Genomic DNA, 4,894 nt, shown 5'->3' on the forward strand with positions numbered 1-4,894 from the left:
CTTGATCGATTATCTGTCTCTATCTCACTGTCTGCTATTCAATTATCTATCTCGTCACTTCTCGTCAGTCTTATATATACCAAATAGAGGGCGTCTGGCAAACACTCGAGCCTTCAGGAACGTTCGAGATAATTATTACGTGTTACCAGCGTCACGTGACTTCCGCTGTCGTAACAATACATTGGTGTAAGAAAGGGACAACGACAGCAAGTCTTTCACTGGCCGAGAGGGTTATATCTATACGTTCCATCCAAAACAACTAAAATATCTTTACTGGTTAAACATCATCAGTCAATAATTTTGTGACAATAGCTGGAGGAATGTCATCCAGTGAAAATTTATGAACAGCAGCATGTAGAGTTTCTGTCTGAATCACACCAAATCAGATTTTGCTTCATGAAAAAAAGCTGTTTAGCACTTTCTTGAAGGCCCTGCAGCAGTAGGTGTAGAAGGCCCTGGAACGCTGGTAGCTGGTGACTGAAAAAGAAAATACAGAACTTAGAAACATTTAAGAATTAAAATTGTATTATAGATTAATATTATATCACAAAGAAAGTAAACATTAGAAAAAATGAAAATAAAAATAAGAAAGTGTACAATTATGATACTTTCAGCAGTAGTTAGAACTTGCCCAATTCACAATATTCGTGTTCTTTCATCTGCAAAGTAATTTCTGATGGTTAAGCAAGGGTTTTCTTCCCAAGATAGTGGAGGTTGTTTTCTGAAATATCGAAAACTTCATATGATATATATGCACCATCTACATTAGAGTCCTTTTCTCTAGTAAGAGGTACAAGTAAAACATAAACAGTGTAAACACTAAAAGCAACGTTAGAGCAATGGCGTTTGGCAAACTCCAAAATATCCTCCTGGAAAAATGAAGTTATACTAGATAACATGCCCTTTAAAATATCTATCTGTTATGAAGATAATAGCATAAAAGTAATCATTAGAAATGAAAAAAAGAAAAAAGAAAGTTGCATAAATAAAGGTGCTTGAAAATTTAGGTTAATTATACACCCGTGAAAGACTATCGCATGAAATATCATACTACAAATTTTAAATTCCTTTATTCCAACAACAAATAAATTAGGAGACACCATATTTTTGCTAGAGTACCTTATAGGTCTGGTCATTATACAAACAAAGCTTAGTATTCACATTTCTAATAACTATAATTGTAAATAAACTATAAGGTTATTTAAAAAATATTAACTTCGGTCCAAAATCACATACTTCTTTGATGCCATCTTCATCAAATGCCCTTTATGCTGTAAACTAGAAAACTGAATAAAATCTGCAACAGTGTAAAATATTATTATACACCCAAAATTACTTTTCCAATAAAAATATTTTACACACATACCATAAAATATAAGTTTGGGAGGACCTGAAACTTGATTTATTTTGGGTATGATATATCACACGATAGTTCATCGTAGGATAATATAGATTTATTTTCACTTTCCATCACGCGTGCACAATCTCCATATTTCTGAAACAGTTTAAAACTCAGTCGGTTTTCAAATTCAAATTACTTTATAAACTTCTTGTTCGATCCTCTCGTTATTAAGTGGATCTATTTGATACTTTTGAGGTTTGTTTGTTGTTAAGCGCAAATGTACAATGGGCCATCTGTGCACCACCCACCACGGTTATCGAAACTCGATAGTAGCCGTATTAACCCCAGACTTGCCGCTGAGCCACCGGGGAATGCTTGTAAAGAAATTAATTTTATTTAAGAATACCAAAAAAATACATAAAATACATTTATTTAAAACTAAGAACAGGAAATAAGGACAATAAATTAAATAATGTTGAAAGAAAATAAGAAACTCAATACAAGTAAATCGAATAATAAGTAATATAAATCAAACAGAACAAAAAATAATCTATTACACAAAGGAGGACTTGTACTGAATAACAGTATAGCATGGCATGTAGAGACGGAAACTCTTCGCACTTTAGCCTTATTTAACACCAATTAACAATTTTATTAGCAAATATATATATTATATCTTTTTTAGTGAAGAATTGATAATGAGTTTTAAATTTCATCTTTCTTTGATTTGGCGCAAAGCTACACAAATAGGCTATGGAACACCAGATTTTAGTTCGTAGACCTTTCACTGTCCCGCTAGGGAGCACTGCTAAAACACTAATTACGGAGGAGCTTAGCGTTCCACCTTTAAAATAAAAGTTTAAACTCCAGGTAGACGAAGTTCGTGATTAATTCAACACCTGGTGTATAACTATAAACATATGGACATATTGAAGATGAGGAAATGAAGGTAACCAAAATATTGTTTTAAAGTAATAGCCAAAGAAATGGGAAGCGATAAAAGAAATTGATCAGGATAAGACGTAAAGAGAATATTTGAGGAAAGTGGAAATCCTAAAAAATGTGGGATGATAGCTGAAGGAGAAGTTGAAAAGATAGAAAAAAGGTTAAGGAGGTAATAGTTAAAAACAGAAGAATTGATAAGTGTATTGTAACTATTATAAAAGTATAAAAGGAAGGGGGATGGAACAATATATAAAATCAAAATAAGATTGGAAAATATGTTTGAACTCTAGCAATAATATGTGATAATATATCAAATGAGAGGAAGAAAAAGTATAAAGGAAGAAGAGGAAAATGTAGAAGTTGTAGAGCAGAAGAACAGACAGTATATAAATCATAATTGATAAGGAGTTAAATTATGTAAATAATTTATAGATTGTCTTCAAGTTGTATTTACTTCAGTTAATCTAATTACAGAAAAAAAAAAGATGTATTCTAAAGGACAACTTATCTCCATAATTCCAGAAGCCTTACAATTAAATGGATTTAATTTGATTGAACTGATTTTAACCATACAGTTGACTTAGTGTGAAAGTGTTTGGAACTGCTAGTGTGAGTCTTTATCATATTTGTGTAGAATTTTCCAAATAAAGTCTTAAATGGATCTTACTGAACAGCTACTGTAACATTAAACCTTTTGTGGAAACTAAGGTTAACCTGATAATTTTTCCCTTCAAGTTAAAGTCTGCTGTTAAACAAAACTTGTTCTAGCAGTAGCAGAACCTTAGTGGCATGGTATATCTTTGTCATTGCCATTAATTTGGGTTAGTGACCTACGAAATAATATAGTGTTCATCATTGATCTTTTTCCCATCAGGTACTCTAACTCATTTGCATTCCACAGAGCTACAGTAACAAGGCCTCAACTGTTTTTTAATAACACCTTCTGTTTTTTATTTTCATAAACCCTAATCCCCTCATTTTTAACATTCTTTCACAATGAATTCTAGAAAAAAACTTAACAGCTGCTTGCATATCAAGAGCTCAATTGTTCATCTATATTTTCAAATAAGGATGCTCAACTTCATTTCAAATGATAACAAGGCACCATTTGATCACTCTAGGCTCTTTTATCTTCTAAATACAGAAACCTGTATCCAGCTTTTCACATGAGAGTATTATAATTCAAATTTCATTTTGTTTCATTAATAAGTGCTTCGTAGTGTGCTGGAGATTGTCTTCTTACTCAGCTTGTCTTACTAAAGAAATTGTTAGTTTAAGACTTTGTTATTATTGTTGAGAAGAATTTCAGATATGGTACATTACCTCTATTCAAATATATAGCTATGCTCATTCAGTGTTATCTTCTATTTGCAAAAAATTTTTCTGCATGCTACAAGCCTTGCACTCCCATCCCCCACAATTATTGTGGTTCCACAGCATCTCGCATGCAAATTGTCATGTGACAACTCTCCACCAATAGGAGTACAACACAACCTCCTGTATTTGATTCTACCAATCTATCACTGCATTAATTCTGATCTGGTTAAGAAAAAATTGGGAAAATTAAAAAACAGTAAGGCTCCTGGGCTAGATAATATTTCCCCAAGGGTTTTGAAGGAGATTAAAGATTGGATATGTGAGCTACTTACTACTACTTTTTGTCAGTCCTTGAATAGTGGGCAGGTACCACATGACTAGAAGTTAACTAATGTAACTCCTCTTTTCAAGGAAGGTAATAAAAATTGTCCCGGTAATTATAGACCTATTAGTCTTACATGAGTTGTGGGAAAAGTTTTGGAATGTTTGTTAAAAGAAGATTTGCACAATCATTTAACAAAGCTTAGAATTTTATTGGATAGTCACTAAGAGAAAATCTTGCCTTACAAATCTTTTAACGTTCTTTGAAAAGGTTACTGCTTATGTAGATGAGGGTAAGGGTGTAGATTTGGTGTATCTGGATTTTCAGAAAGCATTTGACAAGGTGCCACATAAAAGGCTTTTAAAAAATTAGCTCCATAGGTGTGGGGGATAAGTTAGCAAATTGGATAGAAGAGTAGTTGGATGGAAGAAAGCAGGAGGTTGTTACAAAGGAGTTTGGTCAAACTGAATTAATGTCACAAGTGGGGTACCTCAGGACTTAGTCTTAGGACCTTTGTTCTTTTCGATTTACATCAATGACATAGATGAATGAATAGTCAATAAATTACTTAAATTTGTAGATGATATTAAGGTATTGGGTGTTGCTAGCTGTGAAGAGGATGCTGCTGATTTACAAAAGGATTGAGATCATTTAGTGAGTTGGGCAAATAAAAAGCAGATGTTTTTTATTATAATAAATGCAAGTTAATGCATGTGGGTTATCATAATTTGAATTATATGTATAATTTGGATGGGAATAACCTTAATAGTGTTATGAAGGAAAGGGATCTTGGTGTAATAGTCATATGGTGTAATTGTCATATGAGGAGAGGCTGAAATCTTTCAAATTGTTTTCTCTTGAAAAAAGAAGAGTTAGAGGGGATCTGATTAAGGTGTTTAAGATTGTAAAGGGAATTGACAGTGTTGATGCATCATCTTTTTTTTTATATTTAGCAATGAGAATAGTAG

General features: G+C 32.6%; 1 protein-coding gene across 5 annotated transcripts in view; it reads left to right on the forward strand.

Annotated features, from left to right (window-relative positions):
* Nucleotides 1-2,160: 2,160 nt before the first annotated feature.
* LOC106467057 (tRNA-specific adenosine deaminase 1-like) overlaps nucleotides 2,161-4,894 on the forward strand; it is a 36,744-nt gene continuing 34,010 nt past the window's right edge. For 2 of the 5 annotated variants that reach the window (XM_013927372.2, XM_022395168.1), the window contains exon 1: nucleotides 2,161-2,291. The gene's annotated coding sequence lies outside the window, so the exon portion shown is untranslated. Of the gene's footprint in view, nucleotides 2,457-4,894 lie in introns of all 5 variants that reach the window. The other 3 variants (XM_022395166.1, XM_022395169.1, XM_022395170.1) reach the window with 2 other exon arrangements.

The sequence above is a fragment of the Limulus polyphemus genome, unplaced genomic scaffold (genome assembly GCF_000517525.1).
Source record: "Limulus polyphemus unplaced genomic scaffold, Limulus_polyphemus-2.1.2 Scaffold2472, whole genome shotgun sequence".
Taxonomy (NCBI): Eukaryota; Metazoa; Arthropoda; class Merostomata; order Xiphosura; family Limulidae; genus Limulus; species Limulus polyphemus.